Source organism: Schistocerca americana, chromosome 1, assembly GCF_021461395.2.
Source record: "Schistocerca americana isolate TAMUIC-IGC-003095 chromosome 1, iqSchAmer2.1, whole genome shotgun sequence".
Lineage (NCBI taxonomy): Eukaryota > Metazoa > Arthropoda > Insecta > Orthoptera > Acrididae > Schistocerca > Schistocerca americana.
The window spans coordinates 531,731,669-531,752,109 of record NC_060119.1 but is presented as its reverse complement, the minus strand read 5'-3'; the positions used below and the strand labels follow the sequence as shown (position 1 = coordinate 531,752,109).

At 45.1% G+C, this 20,441-nt stretch overlaps 1 protein-coding gene and 1 non-coding gene across 4 annotated transcripts in view; one reads left to right on the top strand and one right to left on the bottom strand.

The window, feature by feature from the left end:
* Positions 1-20,441, bottom strand: part of LOC124605423 (inter-alpha-trypsin inhibitor heavy chain H4-like) — a 262,768-nt gene that overhangs the window by 162,361 nt on the left and 79,966 nt on the right. The window lies entirely within an intron of this gene.
* Trnat-ggu lies at positions 8,061-8,135 on the top strand. The gene has a single exon. It is a non-coding gene; the product is annotated as a tRNA-Thr (tRNA).

Here is a 20,441-nt window from a genome sequence, read left to right as displayed (position 1 = left end):
TACGTATTTTATATTCAAATGATACGCTTCATTTCAGGAGATGAGTTCCTTATCAAAACTTTATCTACCAGTCCGTAGAACCGTGTAATAAGAATTGTGAAACATCCTATGTGTATATCTTCTGGTAAACCTTCCGGGATGTAAGGTCGTGGTCCATGAAACTCTTCAGCTCCTAACGTTTCGTCCAGAGCTGATACCTTGCATAGTTGCGTATATGATCGATGTAGTTCATATGTGTACTTTTGTTTTCATAATGCATTACGCTACGCTAACGTCAATTACGACTCCACTTTAAGTGAAATGTGCACTTCTGAATATGCTATTTTACATCTCCAGATTGCCGGTATCTCAACATTTGGTTTTCATGGTGTGTTTTAGGATAATGGCCACAGAAATTTTCAAAAACAAATCAACTCTTACACCTGCCATGTAGACCATCATTGTTGCTAAAATCCTGATTATTTTTATATTTTCTAGTTGCCGTTTCGAGATTTTACTTTTGTGCTGGAGAATTTTCGAAAGTCTCAAAGCATGAGCTAAGGCTGATCTACCTTTGGGCAAGCTTTCAGCTGTGCACACACGCGAGCCCACGCATTACGACTGAGCGCTGTGAGAGCAGCCGCCGCTACCTGAGCTGCACGTGCGCGGCGCCCAGCCCGGCCTGCACGGCCTGCTGGTACTCCTCTCGCGCCTCCTCCTTCCCCTTCACGTACGCCTCGTACGCCTTGCCGTCCATCTCTCTGCAACAACACAACACGTCACCTTACAGTGCACACCCTATAACTGGCGTTATTCGTGACACCGTACAGCGAGAAGTTTCGCTGATAGCAGGCTGCTAGCCGGTCTGCAACTCACATGACGAATCCCGATATGAAGGCAGTCTCCGGCAGGACGGCGTCGAAGCTGATTTCTCTGGACACGTTGGCAGTGTTGGCCACCCTGCTGGTCACCACTGTCTTGGCGTACCGGTTTCGCACGTGGCTCACCACGTGGAGGCTGTACACGTCCGGAGGTGGATACTCCTGAAACAAGGCTCAATTTCAGTATCGTAGCAAGCATTCTCATTGCTTCCCCTTTCCCCTCGTTTCCTTCAATTTTTTGTCCTATTCTTCTGCCTCATTTCCCCCATCCCTAATTAACGCACATTCACTCCGTGTTTCACACCAGAGTAAAATATTGTACATGTTCCAGAACTTCACTTGATCTGATATCTTATTGACAGCGCTACTTGTCTCATTAATGGACTAATTGATTGTTTGTTGACAGTTGACCCTTGGTCACACTGCCACCTCAGATGTGAATTGGTGACTTTTCTAGCATCTAGTCCTTCCCACAAAGAGTTAAGAAACGATGAATTGATGTTGATTACAAGAACAAGTTCGAGATATAAAAGAGTTTACGGATCAAATAGTTGCAATCTAGGGGTTCCCAGATTACATAATTAATGAGTTGGTAAATTTGGTAGCAGTATTTCCCCCACAAAGGTATTTTTCCTGCAATTCCAAAGCCATCGATATGTAGCCAAGAATTAGGACTTTTTATTCGTGGAGTCACCAAGAATCATACGCTCCCAAGTCCAGTCGGAAAGACTATTTACTAGAAATTTGTTGGTTTCGGAACATAGTGAAGGATAGCCTGTCAATCAGCTGCCATCTTAGTTGTCCGTATGCTGAACTTCATTACCTCGACGTTAGGCGTGCATGGGAATCTCACGAAACGAGTTCGCTTGCATCCCAGAAGACGCGTGCAATTTTGGCAGTTGCTGCAACAACACGTGCTCGCGTCGAGTTTTGCAACAATGCGACTGTTAGCTCGGCGATGCTTCTGCGGTAGGCAAGGCGCTCATGCGTCCGAGTCAGCCCTCGTTCTCATCACTACCAGCCACATGGCTCAGCAACTACCTGTTTATTTACTTCCGATTAGTTCATCTCTCGGTACATCTAGTAATTTTTCCTAAGGACCGAAACGACCTGTTGTTATTTTCTGTTGTGGTTTAAGTATGCTTTTCCCAGCGGATAACTTATTTGTGTCCATAGTAATGCGTAATTGTTGATTCATGACCGTTCTCAGATTACGAAGGCTGCCTCACCATCCCATTTGTGTCTGAAGCTAAAATACGGATTTTAAATTCAACTGCAGCAACTCTGAAATTCCTGTGTAACGCTTCCACCTGTGCCTAAGAATCTCATACAAGCCACTACTGAAACATCTACTGCAGACAGCGAACTCTGATTCTAACGGTCAAAGCCACTCATAATATTTGTAGATAAACCATAATTTGCCTGTAAAACAGCAGGAAAGGATAACAGAGTGGCATGTACGCTAGTAATCATCAATTGGAATAAATTTCGTGTTTCCATTTTGATTAAAATTGTCCTTTGTAATAATCGTACCCCTCTTTTCATTTATTAATCTCGTCACTAGCGGTGATAAATTAACGCAGTAAACTTACCCAGGGCATTATACGTCTGAAACACATATTAGTCCAACAAACTTATATAACAGTCACCTACAATCTGAAACTCAATCCATTCATAGCCTTGCACCTCCTTAAGTTCACATGCGTAGATGCTTGATGTGTTTCCTCCCGGCTTAAGTATATGGCAAATATATCGTTGGTCGCTCGGATATACTTCCCTAAAATGAGAGTATCGCGGGGTAATATTCAAATTTTGATTTGATTTTTACGTGTTAATTTATGTACTGAATTCTCTTCTACGTATAAAACATAATTTAATATGCTCGTGAGATGAGTTTCTCAGTTTCAAACTTATGTTGTACAAATGACATGCTTGTCAGAATACATCGTTGATTTCCGCAAAGTAAGCTGAAATTGAAGCGTACCGAAGGGTTTCTTCAGCTGCCTAACTGCTAACGTTTCCCATCCTCGCCCTCGTTATCGCCTTTCCTCAGAAAGCGTCCTTATGTAATGGTCCAGGATTTAGTGTAGTTGACTGTTGCGTAATGGTAGACTACCTTTGGCGTCAAATTTATACTGCTGAGGAAAGCAGAGAGAGAAGAGAGCCATCACAGCTGATACCTGCCATAATGAAGTCTTATCGCCATCATGAAAACTGAGTGGCGTTTCTTTTTTGGGTCATCAGTCTTCTGACTGGTTTGATGCTGCACGCCGCGAATTCCCCTCTTGTGCCAACTTCTTCATCTCAGAGTAGCACTTGCAACCTACGTCCTCAGTTATTTGCTGGATGTTTTCCAATCTCTGTTTTCCTCTACAGTTTGTGCCCTCTACAGCTCCCTCTAGTACCATGGAAGTTATTCCCTCATGTTTTAACAGATGTCCTATCATCCAGTCCCTTCTTCTTGTAAGTGTCTTCCACATATTCATTTCCTCTCCGATTCTGATCAGAACCTCCTTCTTCCTTACCTTATCAGTCTAGCTAATTTTCAACATTCGATTATAGCACCACGTCTCAGCTGCTTCGATTCTCTTCTGTTCCGATTTTCCCACAGTCCATGATTCACTAACATTCTCAGAAATGTCTTCCTCATATGAAGGGCAATCTTTGATACTAGTAGACTTCTCTTGGCCAGAAATGCCCTTTTAACCGGGGATAGGCTGCTTTTCACGTCCTCCTTGCTCCGTCCATCATTGGTTATTTTGCTACCCAGGTAGCACAATTCCTTAACTTCGTCTACTTAGTGACCATCAATCCTCATGCTACGTTTCTTGCTTTTCTCATTTCTGCTGCTTCTCATTACTTTCGTCTTTCTTCGATTTACTTTCAGTCCATATTCTTTACTCATTAGGTTGTTCATTCCATTCAGTATAACATGTAATTCTTCTTCATTTTCACTCAGGATAGCAACGTCATTGATATCCATTCACCTTGAATTTTAATTACACTCCTGAGCCTTACTTTTTTTTTCATCATTGTTTCTTCGATGCACAGATTGAACAGTAGGGGGGAAAGACTATACCCCTGTCTTACACCCTTTTTAATCCGAGCACTTAGTTCTTGGTTGTCCATTCCTATTATTCCTTCTTGGCTCTTGTACATATCGTATATTACCCGTCTCTCCCGAATTTCCGACATCTTGCACCAATTTTAATTGTGTAACGCTCTTTACAGGTAGACAGATCCTATGAACGAGTCTTGATTTTTCTTTCGTCTTGCTTCCGTTATCAACCGAAACGTCAGATTTGCCACTCTGGTGCCTTTACCTTTTCTAAAGCCAAACTGATTGTCATCAAGCACATCCTCAATTTTCTTTTCCATTTTTCTACATATTATGCTTGTCAGCAACTTGGATGCATGAGCTGTTACGCTGATCGTGAGATAATTCTCACACTAGTCAGCTCCTCCAGTCTTCGGAAATATATGGCTGATATTTTTTCGAAAGTCAGATGATATGTCCCCAGACTCATGCACTGTACGCACCAACTTAAGTAGTTGGTTTGTAGCCACTTGTCCCAATGATTTTTGAAATTCTGATGGAATGTTATGTCTCCCTTCTGCCTTATTTGATGTTAAGTCTTCCAAAGCTCTCTTAAATTCTGAATCTAATACTGGATCCCCTGTCTCTTCTAAATCGACTTCTGTTTCTTCTCCTATCATACCTGGCAAATTTTCCCCCTTCAGTGTACTCTTTCCACCTATCCACTCTCTGATCTGAATTTAACAGGGCAATTCCCGTTAAAGTGCTAATGTTACCACTCTTGCTTTTAATTTCACTGAAAGTTGTTTTGATATTCCTATAGGCTGAATGCGTCCTTCCGACAGTGAGTTCCTTTTCAGTTTATTCACATTTTTCAGACAGCCATTTTGTCTTAGTTTCCCTGCACTTCCCATGTATTTCATTCATCGGTGACTTGTATTTCTGTGTTCCTGAATTTCACTGAACATTTTTGTATTTCTTTCTTTCATCGAGCAATTGAAGTATGTCTTCTTCATTCATGGTTCCTTCGCAGTTAACTTCTATGTATCTATGCTTTCCTTTCCAACTTCTGTGACTGCCCTTTTCAGAGATGTCCATTCCTCTTCAACTGTACTGCCTACTGAGCTATTTCTTACTGCTGTATCTATAGCCTTAGAGAACTTCAAGCGTCTCTCGTCATCACCTAGTACATTTACATCCCACTTCTTCGCATACTGATTCTTCCTGACTAATCTCTTGAACTTCAGCCTACTCTTCATCACCACTAAATTGTGATCTGAGTCCATATCTGCTCCTGGATACGGCTTACAATCCAGTGCCTGATTTCGGAATCTCTGTCTGACAATGATATATCCTAACCGATATCTTCCCGTACCACCCGGTCTTTTCGAAATATACCTCCTCCTCTTATGATTCTGGAACAGAGTATTCACTGCAACTAGCTGAATTTATTACAGAGCTCAATTAAGTCTTTCTGCTCTCTCATTCCTTGTCCCAATCCCATATTCTCTTGTAACCTTTCCTTCTACACCTTTCCCTACAACTGCATTCCATTCCCACATGACTGTTAGATGTTCATCTGCCTTTATGTACCGAATTACCCTTTGAATATCCTCTTACACTTTTTCTATCTCTCCATCTTCAGCTCGCGACGTTGGCATGCATACCTGAACTATCGTTGCCGGCGTTGGTTTGCTGTCGATTCTGACAAGAACAACCCTAAACTGAGCTATAGACCGGGTGATCAAAAAGTCAGTATAAATTTGGAAACTGAATAAATCACGGAATAATGTAGATAGAGAGGTACAAATTGATACACATGCTTGGAATGACATCGGGTTTTATTAGAACCAAAAAAATACAAAAGTTCAAAAAATGTCCGACAGATGGCGCTTCATCTGATCAGAATAGGGATAGGTAGCATAACAAAGTAAGACAAAGCAAAGATAATGTTCTTTACAGAAAATGCTCAATGCGTACACCATCATTCCTCAACAATAGCTGTAGTCGAGGAATAATGTTGTGAACAGCATTGTAAAGCATGTCCGGAGTTATGGTGAGGCATTGGCGTCGGATGTTGTCTTTCAGCATCCCTAGAGATGTCGGTCGATCACGATACACTTGCGACTTCAGGTAACCCCAAAGCCAATAGTCGCACGGACTAAGGTCTGGGGACCTGGGAGGCCGAGCATGACGAAAGTGATGGCTGAGCACACGATCATCACCAAACGACGCGCGAAAGAGATCTTTCACGCGTCTAGCAATTGGGGTGGAGCGCCATCCTGCATAAACATCGTACGTTCCAGCAGGTGTTTATCAGCCAGGCTTGTGATGATGCGATTCTGTAACATATCGGCGTACCTCTCACCCGTCACGGTAGCAGTTACAAAATCAGAATCACGCATATCCTCCAAGAAAAAAGCCCCGATAACGGTAGATGTGGTAAATCCAACCCATAATGTGACTTTCTCGTCGTGCAGTGGAGTTTCCACGACAGTTCTAGGAATTCTTGTAGCCCAAATTCTGCAGTTGTGGGCGTTGACAGGCCCTCGGAGCGTGAAATGAGCTTCGTCGGTCCACAACACGTTATTCAACCAATCGTCATCTTCCGCCATCTTTTGAAACGCCCACACCGCAAATGCCCTCCACTTCACTAAATCGCCAGGTAACAGTTCATGATGCCGATGGATTTTGTACGGATAGCATCGGAGGGTTCGCCTTAGTGCCAACCAAACAGTAGTGTATGGAATGCCGGTGCGACAAGCCACTGCACGAGCGCTGACTTCCCCGTGCATAGACGAACCCGCTACAGTCTCCATTTCTTCCTCAACTGTCTCAGCAGCATTACGCCTTGTGCTCCGTTGGCCACTACGGGGTCAATCGTCTAAACAACCCATGGCTTCGAACTTCGAAATTATTCTCGCCACAGCTGCATTTGTCAACGGACCTTTACCCATTCGAATCCCCTTCCTATGGCGATAGGATCGTGACGCTGAACTAGCACATTCTCCATTCTGATAATACAGCTTCACTAAAAGCGCCTTCAGGTAACGTCAACATGCTGCGACCTGTGGCGTATCTGATTCTCTCTCTCATTACAGCTCCTTTTATACACAACTCTCATGCGGAGACACTGACGTTTTGCTCTCCAGCGCCATCTGTCGGACATTTTGTGAACTTTGTTTTTTTTGTTTCTAATAAAATCCCATGTCATTCCAAGCTTGGTGTCAATTTTTACCTCTCTATCTACATCATTCCGTGGTTTATTAAGTTTTCAAATTTACACTGACTTTTTGATCACCCGGTACTTATATGGATATGGTGTCTGTTCTTTCGGACATGTCCGAAAGAACAGACACCATTGATGACCTGCAGCCGTCTAGAACTAAATTAGATTATATATTAATACCTTCAGCTGCTGACGGGCGTTGCTAGATATCGACAGGGACAGGTGAAAATGTGTGCTCCGACCGGGACTCGAACCCGGGATATCCTGGTTACATGGCAGACGCACTATCCATCTGAGCCACCGAGGGCACAGAGGATACTGCGACTGCAGGGCATGACCTTCCTCTACTGTGCGGATGCACACATATTACTCTAACTCTACATGGTTCAAATGGCTCTGAGCACTATGGGACTTAACATCTGTGGTCATCAGTCCCCTAGAACTTAGAACTACTTAAACGTAACTAACCTAAGGACATCACACACATCCATGCCCGAGGCAGGATTCGAACCTGCGACCGTAGCGGTCACGCGGTTCCAGACTGAAGTGCCTAGAACCGCACGGCCACACCGGCCGGCCACGGGACATGGTACGAATGTCTTCCACGAGTAATGAGTGTGTTGGGTACGGACACTACGAAGCCGGCCGCGGTGGTCTCGCGGTTCTAGGCGCGCAGTCCGGAACCGTGCGACTGCTACGGTCGCAGGTTCGAATCCTGCCTCGGGCATGGATGTGTGTGATGTCCTTAGGTTAGTTAGGTTTAAGTAGTTCTAAGTTCTAGGGGACTGATAACCACAGCAGTTGAGTCCCATAGTGCTCAGAACCATTTTTTTTTTTTGACACTACGAATGTAATGTGTGGACATATAAGGTGAGAATGTGGGTCTCGCCGGAGGCGTGCGCGAGATAGTCCCTGCAGTCGAGCTATCCTCTGTGCCCTCGGTGGCTCAGATGGATAGAGCGTCTGCCAGGTAAGCAGGAGATCCCGGGTTCGAGTCCCAGTCGGGGCACACTTTTCACCTGTCCCCGTTGACATACGGTATATCAACGCCCGTCGGCAACTGAAGGTATTAATATATAATCGGATTTCTATACTGAGCTGTTCTTTGTAACACACTCTCTGCTCTACCTTTCTACTGATAACGAATCCAACTCCCGTTATAGCATTTCCTGCTATTGTTGATATTAGCCTATACTCACCTGACCGCAAATGAATGTTTTCTTTCCATTTAACTTCACTGACCCTTACTATATCTAGATTGAGCCTCTGCATTTCCCTTTTCAAATTTTCTAGCTTCCCTACCACATTCAAGCTTATGGCATTCCATGCCCCAACTCGTAGAACATTACCCTTTCGTTCATTATTCAGTCTTTTTCTCATGGTAACCACCCCCTTGGCAGTCCTCACCCGGAGACCCGAATGGGGACTATTCCGGAATATTTTGCCAATCTACATGATACGTGTTCAATCAAAGGCTACATGTCCCATGGATACACGTTATGTGTCTTCAATGCAGTGGTTTCAATTGCCTTCTGCATCTTCATGCCGTTGATCAGTACTGCTTCTTCCACCTTTAAGAGCGCTTTCCCACTCCTAGGACAAGACAGCGCCCTGAACCTCTGTCCGCTCCCTCCGCCAATTAATTAATTAATTTGTGGTAAGGTCTTATAGGACCAAACTGCTGAGGTCATCGGTTCCTAAGCTTACACACTACTTAATCTAACTTAAACTAACTTACACTATAGAGAATACACACACACACACACACACACATGCCTGAGGGAAACTCGAACCTCCTATGGGAAGAGCCGCGAAGACCGCGACAGGACGCCCCAGACCGAGCGGCTACCACGCGTGGCCCACTTTGACAAGGCCGTTGGTAGAATGAGGGTGACTTCTTATATCGGAAGTCCTCAGCGGCAAAATGCTGATTATTAATCAAAATTTCAGCGGCGGTCGATGTTGAACCCCGTGACCGATGACTTTTTGATTATTAATCAAAGACGCTACCCCATTTTTGTGGGGGGGATCAGGTCACGGGCTGGCGGAGGCAGGGTGGGCAGGGGTGTGGGCAGGGGTCGCAACCCGAGTCCTGGCCACAATCTCTGCACCCAGGAATGTGGTCAAAGTATGGAAGGGACTTTTTTAAATGTTTTTACTTTATTTTTTTAAATTTTTATTTGAAGTTTTTTGTGTCTGTTGATTTTTATTGTTTTTCATAGCTGCTAAGCACAACATACAGAAACTAAAGGTGCCATTCAACACTTCCTGACGTAAAAACGTTTCCTAATGCCGTCTAGATATTAAAAAATTCACTACAGAAAAAAGAAAACGGGACCCTGGAACGGCCCTATTGACGTGTATCCAGGTCGGCTTTTCGCTAACTCAAAAATTATGTATAGTCCCCTAAATACATCAGGCATGAACGTTAGTTCCTGAACGTTGAGCTATCTCCTCATTTCATTTTTCATACCAGAAACAACCCTAGTAGCTCTAGGGTCCGTGAATAACGAACTCAAGTAATTGGAAAAACAAGTTCTACATTTCACGTGGCGCCGCAAGGTACCATGCTGCTCTTGCAAGTTGTACCAGAAATCTTCGACGTTCTTGTCATCGGTGCGATAGAAATAGTACGTCGCCATCCCTTTTATCCAGTTTACGGCGTTTGTCCTGGCAGTGGGTCAGTATACTTTGTAGGTCGTCAACTTTGATCACCGTGTGCGCCGTATGTAGTCTTTCCTTGTTAGAAGCCAACAGTCGAGTGCCGTGCAACAAACCAAACCGTGCTCGTCGCAGTCAACGACCACGCGTTGGAAGCATATCGGCGTGTCGACCAAATGAATAGAGATCAGTCGTTGACGGTTCCAGAATTTGCCGTTCACCACTATATACCACAATGGACGTACCTCTGCAGGGAGAGAGGGAAGATGGACCGCTCTCCATATTCTCTGCTACTGTAAGGCCGGGTACTTCTGTTCGGCCACGTTGCGAAATTGTTGCTGAAGGAAGCTTCGATGTGTGTCTTTCGTTGTGGGCAGCCTGGTCTGCGGCAAACTGTCCTGAACGTAACTGTTATCGACGACGAAACCCGAAGGCGTGCGAGAGGTGCCGTGATGTGGCCTACATTGACTCGTAGACACGGTAAATTGATCACAGCGGCCATTAAGGTGACGTGCTCGGTTCTCCAATAGCGTTGCATCGCACTAAGAAATAGCGCAAGCGCCCTGTTCTTCACGTTACCGAGTCCGATGCATCCTCCTCGAGGTGGCAGCGTCAAGGTATCGTAACGGATTCTGAAGAGGAGGTAAGCACTTACAAAATGTCCGAAGGCCGACTGTAGTCTTGACGCGATCGTGGTGGGCAGCGGCAGTATGTGAGCCAAGTGACTTATTTTCGGTGCCAAATAGACGTTGACATAATGTGCGCGCTGGAACATATCTCTAGATCGCAGTGCATGTTGTCGTATTAATGCGCGCATCTGTTGCAGTAGCCGTCGATAATTATCCGCCGCTGTACGTCGTATGTTTCCATGGAATACCACTCCCAAACACTTGAGAGTTGGGACCTTCGTGATGGGTACTGCTGTCCCTGGTGGCAGCTTCTGCCCACTTTCATACATCGGGTCTTTCGTAAGTTGATGACACTTCCCGCTACCGTCCCATATTGCTGGATCCATTCCAGCGCCGCCTGGATTTCGTCTCCTGACTTGACCAAAAGAATGACGTCGTCTGCGTATGCGCGGAATTGGAAAGATGCGGTCTGTAGTTGGACGCCTTCAAGTCGTAGTCGAAGGCCATGTAGTACACGTTTAAGAGCGACTGCAAATAAGATGGCCGAAAGGGGGTAGCCTTGCCGCACTGAGCGCTGGGTCGTGAAAGCATCTGAGCTAACATCATTCACCAAGACTGGAGTTCGCGCCATTAATGAATCTCATGATCGTGACCTCAAACATGAGGGGGATTCCCATCCGTTCCATGGCCCCTCGTATGAACATCTGGTCCACTCGTTCGAAAGCGTAATAGAAATCCACTGCCACGAGGGTTCCCCATAATCGACATTCCGACATCGATGCTGCCCCTAGCACAGTGTGTATATTGCTCTTTCCACCTAGACACGTCTGATCTGAATGTATTTTGTCCTTTATCGTCGCTTGAAGGCGAGCACGGAGGATACGCGCAAAGATATTGTAGTCTCCATTCAATAATGCCAAAAGCCGGTAGTCTTGTGGTCTATGACCACCACTTGGTTTTGGAACGGGCATCATAATACCCTCTGTGAACTCGGTAGGAACAAGTGTGGTAGGTGCTACGAGTTCATGGTACATCTGTACCCACGACGGACCCATCAGTGAAGCAGAAATGCGATAGAACTCAAGAGGGAGTCCATCCAGTCCAGGGGATTTATTTAACGCACCACACTTTAGGGCAGCGTCCAGATCATCTACGGTGATTTCAGCCATAAGGCCGCCCACTGCAGTGGGACGCTCGTCCGCTGGCATTTCGCTAACCACGTCTGTCAGTCCTGCTCTTTCCAGCTGGCCCTCCGCATAGAAACTGCGATAGTGGTGAGCAAAAGCACGTGCAATATCCTTCTATAAAGTGGCCCGCGATCCATCGGAAATTCGGAAATCCCGTAAGTGTATGTCGCCGCTGCCTTCTTTTTCTCAGTATATAGAGTAATGACGGTCGTTCATTGCGTAATCCGTCGAGCATCCTCGCATGTACTTCTTCCATCTTCACTGCCGTAAGACACAGCAATTGTGCTTTTGATACGTTGGACAGCCTGCTGACGGTCGGGAGACGGTGGTTGTTTCGCTAACTCAAGTAGGGCTGTGAAATAAAGCTCGGAATTCGCCCGTTGCCACTGCGACTTATCCTGTCCGTATCGTGTGAAAGTTCTGCGTAAAGCCGGTTGACGCAGCAGAGCCACCATTTATGCGCTGAATCGTACGAGCGTCGACGCCGTTGACGTTTTCGCCATATGACTTCAACCTCCCGTAAACAGCTCTCAGCCAGCAAGTGGGTAACGTATTTTTCGTTCTTGCATCCACGATTCTTTTGCCAGTACTCGGGCTTCCTGGAACCTGATAGATTGTCTACAGTCATGGTGGTGTTCTGCTATCGCCCATTTATTATGTTGTTGCAATCGTACATAGCGTTCGTGTTCTGCTACTCGTAAGCTGACAGGTCTCCCTGTTTCTCCTATGTAGGTAGCTCCGCACTCACACCATAGTTCGTAAACACCAGCAGTGTTAAGATTGTTGACTACATCCTTGGTGGAACCTGTCATTTCGTGGATCCAGTGACTGCTTCCAAAAATACGGAAGGCGATCGAAATTATTAAACAGCCTGACAACATCAACACAGAATATGGCTACAAACTCCCGGCGTCCTGGCTGCCGGCCATCCCAGTCCTACGGGCCGCGAGCGGTCGCGGGGCAGAAGCTACACAGCTGTAGAGCAACTATCAGTCCACTTCTGCGCACACCAGAAGGAAAACTTGCCGAGCAGAAGCCGAACGCTGATTGGCGGACAGCTACCAATCGTTGTCGACATGGACATCCACGAATAGCCTTTTTCCTTCCGTCTTCCACTACGTCATGACTAGCCAATCATATTAGAGGGCAAATTAAAAGTTTTACAATAGTGACGTCAGACATCGATAGTCTGTAATAAATAGAAGCACCTATCCCCATGCAAAACCAGTCGTGCCCTGACGAAGGCCGTTGCAATTCGGCCGAAACGTCGGTTTTAGTTTATTATTGTTGTTAGTTTTGGCATGGCGCGGCATAATACCCAGAAGAATTTTAATCACTATAAAGTTAAGTAGGTTAGAAAGAAGAGATATCCTAGAGACGGCTCTGAGGACTCTTATTCACATGATATACCCATATGGGTGTCTGCTTCCGAACGTCGGAACAAACAGATAGAATCACCCTCAAGACAGAAAACATTCCGACGGACCCTGTCAGTCTGCATAGGGAGGAACCTTTAGACCTAGACAGGATGTACAAAGATTACGTTAAGGCTCTTGGGAGGACTTAGTTCGATTACATCCAAACCGACAGCAAGTGTTATGTTCATGTAAAACACGCGAACTGAAAGTAGCTCAGCGTAATGCCATGTGGAGCACCCACGAGTCCTGCGTGAACTAAGATGTGACATCCTGCGCATACAGGAACCCTACACCAGACAAGGGCACATTCCTAACCTCCTTCCCTACGGGGTAGCGGTTGCGGAACGGACGGACTGTAAGGCGTCCGTCATAATCCTCAACCATGAGGTCCAGCAGGTCAAAGTAACTGAACTACGCACAGAGGTTACTGAGCCGTACGCGGCTCGCGGTCATGCCGTTTTTTGCTCGTCGTCTTGTTTTGGTGGTTCTGTCGCCTCGTTTTCCTTTTAATTCGATTTACTGGCGTCACTAGGTTGGTGGTTTGCTTGCCCGTGAGTGGCAGCAGCAGCTCTTATCGATGAGGGTACTGTCGTACCATCTCTGGAGCGACCGCTAGTATTTCCGGGTTGTCGTCTGTTTGTCAGTCGGGAACGGAACGCCAATGAGTCGCGCACAGCCAGTACTTGCCGACCGCTGGCCACACAAATGAACTGCCCGATGGAAGGAGACTGGAGCTGGAACGACCGCCGGTTGGTCGCTCGGTCAGTCGCCTCATCGGGCGACGTGTCTTTGGTCTGTTGACCGTTTCTGGGCCTCGTCAGTTGGTCACCTTGCCGGACATGCGTCGGTTCCTTCCTTGTGTAGAGATGTCGTCGCCGATGGGCAAGAGTTACCTCTGCATGGTTGGGTCCGAGCCAGTGTGCCCGGGTCGCCGTCTCTCCGAGTTCCGAACGGACATCGAGTTGAGTCGGGTTGGAGCTGCAGTGAGCTCCGGACAGCCAAGACTCGGCCGACCGTTGCCGACACACGTAACTTGAATGGGGACGACCTGGGTTGGTCGTTCGGTCGGTCGTCTCATCGGACGATGTGTATTTGGTCGCCGACCGCTTGTGGAAACACTCTGTGTACGTGACTTGTCATTCTCCTTGTTGTTCCACTGTGATTGGTTTTAGGATTGTCGGAGTTGTTGGTGCAAGTGTTTACGTGGAACTGTGTGTAGCTTCTGTGATTTTCGCTGAGCAGATGAATGCTGTCTGCGTACTGGAGTAGCCAGTCGGTCGGTTGCGACAGAGCAGTGAGAAGGTTATTGTTCCTTGACTGTGTTTAGATGCCAATTATTGAGACGTAGTGCTGCTGCGATCTTCGTCCTTGCTGATATTTTCGGTTGTCGTGCTGTTGGTTGGGTGGAAGGGAATTGATTAGGTTGTTGGTTGGTTCTTCAGCCGTCCCTAGGTCGAGCTGCCACACGATTATTTACTTTTACGCTTGGCTGCCCCTCTCACCTAACCTGTTGTTAGAGTTTCCTCCCCAGGCCGACCCTTGGAACACTTCTGAGCACCACTGTTCTGTTGTTTGTGATTGTGATTTTCTTTGGTCGTAAGTACTGTGCCACGCCTTCACCTGTGAATTAATTTTGTTTGTTCTGTGTTCAGTATATGGCCTTCAGCCGAACCTTATGTGAAGTATTTTTAAGATTAGGCCTTCAGCCGTGTTTTATTTAAAATTCTTGTTTGCTCTGTATTTAGGCCTTAGCCGCGTTTGTTTTAAAATCTGTGGCTTTCAGCCCGTAGTGTGTAAATTCCCGTCTGTAAGGTTTCTCTTCAATTATCTTGAATTCTTAAAATGACCTTCAGCCGTACTATGTAAATGCTTATCTTAAGGTTTGTCTTTAATTATTTCGAATAATTGTTTGGGCCGTCAGCCGTCAAGATTTTTCAAGTTTTCTTAAGATGGTTTTCTGTTGTACTGTGTAAATGCTTGTCTTTAAAGGTTGCCTTTTATTATGTCGAAAAATTATTGGGCTTTCAGCCGAGGAACTAATTTAAATTTTCCGTAATATGGCTTTTAGCCGAAATTTGGAAATGCTTGCCTTTTAAAGAATTTCCTTTGCTGATCTGAAATATTATTTTGTCCTTTAACCGCGAAGATATTTTAATTTCACTTAAGTAAGGCCTTCAGCCGTTTTGTGCCTTAAAAACAATTATTTAAAGATAGTTTAATTTTACTTAAGTAAGGCTTTCAAAAAAATGGTTCAAATGGCTCTGAGCACTATTGGACTTAACATCTATGGTCATCAGTCCCCTAGAACTTAGAACTACTTAAACCTAACTAACCTAAGGACATCACACAACACCCAGCCATCACGAGGCAGAGAAAATCCCTGACCCCGCCGGGAATCGAACCCGGGAACCCGGGCGTGGGAAGCGAGAACGCTACCGCACGACCACGAGATGCGGGCAGTAAGGCTTTCAGCCGTTTCTCTAAATCCTTGTGTTTTTAAAAGAAATTATTTAAATTTTATTATTGAGAAGTTACTTGGGCCCTCAGCCGTGAATTGATCCTTGTTGTTTTAAAGAGAAAACTGTGCGTTGGTTTTCGAGGAATAAAGTTGTGTGTTCTTGTGTAATTAACAGTAACTGATCTTGATCCCTTTCCACAACCTGATCTGCTCTGTCCTGCGAAACCAGATTTCAGTTACATACAAAGGTGATAGATGGATCGTCGAGTTGATGTACGCCCAATATAGCCACTGCATTCTGCCACACGCAAACCATATTAGAGAGCTCGCACAATACGCAGGTAACAAGAAACTAATAATCTGTGCTGACATCAATGCAAATCCACGCTGTGGATTTGCATTGATAAAGGCAGGATAGTTAACAACATCATACACGAAAATGGACTACAAATACTAAATAAAGAAGGACACAACCCCACATTCATTGGAGATGAGGCTCTACATCGAACATATACATCACTCTCGCGATTAACTCAGCGATAACCTTCATACATGACTGGACTGTACATGACCACATTATCATAAGCAACCTTAACGTCATTACATTAACTCTCCACAACACACCCCACAACAACACAGAAATACAACCTAAAAGACTGCTATTTATCAAGAAAGACAAGTTCAGACACACGATACTAGAACACACACTGCAAGACATTAATGGAAGCATCGACTTCAGAGGACACATGCTTACAGACATCATCGCACACACGTAGAACACCTGCATACTTACACCAAGAAACACCAAATATCACACTATTCCCTGGACCACACATCTAACGCGACTCAAACAAGACATCAAACGTAAACGCAAACTCTATCGAAGAGCAATCTCGGATGGGGAAACATAGATACGACTAAAAGCATACCACCTTGCCGAGGACAGATACAAACTAGAACTGAACAAGACGAGGAAGGACCACTAGAACAGACACGTTGCAGCGCAAACGCAATTAAACATATGGAGGGGGGGGGGCGACCTTACAAGACTGTAACTGAAAAAATTAGGAGCCCACTGGTTCTGGGAACGCTGCGACAGGATGACGGTGCAATGGGTAAGGATTGGAGGCGCACAGCAGAGGTTCTCCTTGGCAAACTCCTACGTGAGGACATCGCAAACACAGCCACACCAGAAAAAGCAGCACTGAGATGTGAACTCGACACCCCATACAACACACCGACTGTCACCTGTCCTTTTGCGCAGGAAGAAGGGGCGATAGCAATCTCAGAACTCAAAAATAGAAAGGCGCCTGGACCGGACGGTATCCAATCTGAGGTACTAAAACAAACTGCACCGCAGATCACCCCACATCTTACAACACTGCTAAACGACGCATTAAGTCTGGATGGAGTATCTGTAGTGCGGAAAACCTCGGAAGCGGTCATCATCGAAAAAGCCCCGTATAAAGACCCCTCAGAAACTAAACCACGTAGACCAATTTGTCTCATTAACACACTCGCAAAAATACAAGAAAAACTGCTTTGCAAAAGACTACGCGCACATAGAACACTACAGGGATTAACGCATCAGTTCGGCTTTCGGGAAGGGAAATCAATAGATGCTGCAATAAACAGAAATAGTACACAATACACCTGCCAAATACTCATTAGCTATCATGATAGACATCTCAGGCGCGTTCGATAACTTATGGAGGCCGGCTTTGTTTAAGAGGCTCAGACACCTGCAGATGCCGGAGTCTCTGTACAACAGTTTTGTGGACTACTGCAGAGACAGAACGGTCGTTTGGCACGTGGAAAACCTAAAAGTAATCAAGCGTATTACAAAAGACTGTCCACAAGGGTCGATCTGCGGCCCCATCTTCTAGGACACAGTGACGGAATCGCTAGTACAGTTACTAGAGGAGAATAATCTGACAGGTGGAGTTATCGCCTATGCCGATGACCTGCTGGTGGCAGAGACAGCAAATAACCGTGCCCAGCTAGAAGACAGTACCAATGGAACACTACGAACAATAACCCAATGGTGCACAAACAATTAACTCAAGGTAGCCGAAGTCAAAACAACTTACACATTGCTGAAAGGAATCCTGCACAGGAACCCAGTAATCAAAATCGCGACACAAACATAAGAAAATCGGTAGTAACACGCATGGAGTACACACAGACGAACTGCAGGCTGAGGATGCCATAATGATGCAGTCTCGACTCTATTGACGTATAAACAATCCACAAAACACCTCGGTATCACTTTTTAGTTGTTCCCTGTCCTCGTATTTTAGACAAAATTATATTTATTGACACCTGAATTGTATATTACAGTACTACTCTTTACATGAGGTCTGCAGGATGTGTGCATTAACTGGTCGTCAGTTCAAACTTCCTGGCAGATTAAAACTGCGTGCTAGACCGAGACTCGAACTCGGGATCTTGCCTTTCTCGGGCAAGTGCTCTACCAACTGAGCCACCAAAGCACAGCTCACGCCCCGTCCTCACAGCTTCACTTCAGCCAGTACCTCGTCTCCTACCTTCCAAACTTTACAGAAGCTCTCCTGCGAACCTTGCAGAACTAGCACTCCTGAAAGAAAGGATATTGCGGAGACATGGCCTATCCACAGCCTGGGGAGTGTTTCCAGAATGAGATTTTCACTCTGCAGCGGAGTGTGCGCTGATATGAAACTTCCTGGCAGATTATAGAAACATCCCCCGGCTAAGCAATGTCTCCGCAATATCCTTTCTTTCAGGAGTGTTAGTTCTGCAGGGTTCGCAGGACAGCTTCTGTAAAGTTTGGAAGGTAGGAGACGAGGTGCTGGCAGAAGTAAAGCTGGGATGACAGGGTGTGAGTCGTGCTTGGGTTGCTCAGTTGGTAGGGGACTTGCCCGTGAAAGGCAAAGATCCCGAGTTCGAGGCTCGGTCCGGCACACAGTTTTAATCTGCCAGGAAGTTTCACATCAGCGTACACTCCGTTGCAGAGGGAAAATCTCATTCTGATCGTCAGTTCATTGCAAAATATGAATTTCTGGTGTTGGCTACATCAACGCTGCAGGAGAATATAACCATTTTCACCAGTTTATTATTATTTTGTTTTATTGCAAGTTGCATTTATTTAAAGTAGCGTTACTTGCTGATACCCGGATAAATTGGACCAAATTATCATGGAATAAAAATTTTTCATCGTGTTTAGCGGCTGAGTGTGCAAGCGGATGCAAGCGGACAATGCATGCCTTGACCCTGCAAAGATATCGAGTCACCGCCCAAATATCTCCAGTAAGTAATCCCGTCACAGGGATTTATACAGTAAGCAGCATTAGGGCAGATACGTTGCAAAATTTGTCATGGCAGTGCTTTGAGGCGCTTTAATGTGGGACTCCAAAAGGCGCTCGTGACTCCTGATAAGGCTCCTGAGCCAGCTGAACCCGTAGGTTCGGCGTTACAAGACGCAGCCTACATCTAAACAGGGTTGTGAAGGGGCGGTTAGTCAATCTTATAAGTGACAGTATAGCAGGTGGATACGGGCTCATTCGAGGCCAAATTATGGTGATAACGTGAAGAATGAGTAATGTAGGGCATATCCCTACCTCACCTAGGTACGTTGATGATGCAGATCGTTCAATAAATGGGAATGTAGATCAGAAGGTGCAGTAATTTTGTTTCATTAAAATATTATGGATATTAAAGGAAAAGAAGATGACTTGCCTGAAGATCTGTAGACTGACATTTTTGTAACTCGGTGTATCATTTACGTTGAGAAGAAATTGTAACACTTCCTTTATAGGGGTATATCTTATTGATTTCTATGAAAGGAGTGCTTGACGGAAAGGAGGTGTGGACATCTATGCCAAACGTTAAGTCTCACTCAAGAGAGATGAGCTCTCAAAAGTCCGTAAAAACCAAATATTTGAGAAGTGCGCAAAGGAGTTTGAATTGTCAGTGGAAAAATTGTCATTATAGGCTTCTTCATACGCCCCAGTTTTGACTACAGAGACTTGCAGACTTCAAAAGGCGAGTGGCTGATCTTGTATGGTGGTTTTAATAGAAACTATCTGATTCTTCAGAAGATAATGCTAATGTATTTGGTGAATCTGAGAACCTAGTACAGATTGTATACTTTCTAACTAGAATTTCGGGGAACACCAGCATGACATAGAAAATATATTCGTTGTTTGTTCTCTAGTTAATGGGCACAGTGTGAGGCACAGACTGCAATACAGAAAAGAAACTGAAGCAGAGTCATATCCTAAAGAAGTGAACAAAAATTTAGAGACAAGACTCTCCATGCAATGCACGAGTTTAAAACCGATCTCGAAGGGCTAGCGTGGAACGAAGTTTACAATACAGATGACATCCATGAAAAATATAAAATGTTTCTCCAAGTCTTTAATTACTTCCTTCAGTACTTCTTTCCCATTATGAAAGTGCAGGCATATACGAACCACTAACAAGACCAACTCTGATATTTACAGCCATATAAGAGAAAGAAAGAGCTGTACCATAATGCAAAGGACAGTCAGAGCCCACTAACGAAATTTTGGTATGGGGAATACTGCAAAGTGCTGAAGATGGTTATGAGACAGAACATAAACCTCTCGGAACAGATTTAAAACTTTATGGTCAGTTGTGAAAGATGAATCACGGCAGGATATATTTATTCGACAAATTACACCTCTGTTTTGTGAGAAATGAACTGTTAGTGATCCGCCAGAGTTCTTTAAAATATTTAACTATCACATCTTAGCAATAGTCGACAAGTTAAATCGACTTTTTTTGGTACACGTAACTATATAGAACACTCGAAAGCCGGTGTTATGAGACAACTACTGTACGTCACATGTTGCTGCAGAAAATAAGTTAAGACAAAACTGAAATCACTTATCCCATTATTAAGGATTAAATATGCCTGCGGGTATGAAGAGATTCCAAGTAGGGTTAAGATGACCAGTGCAC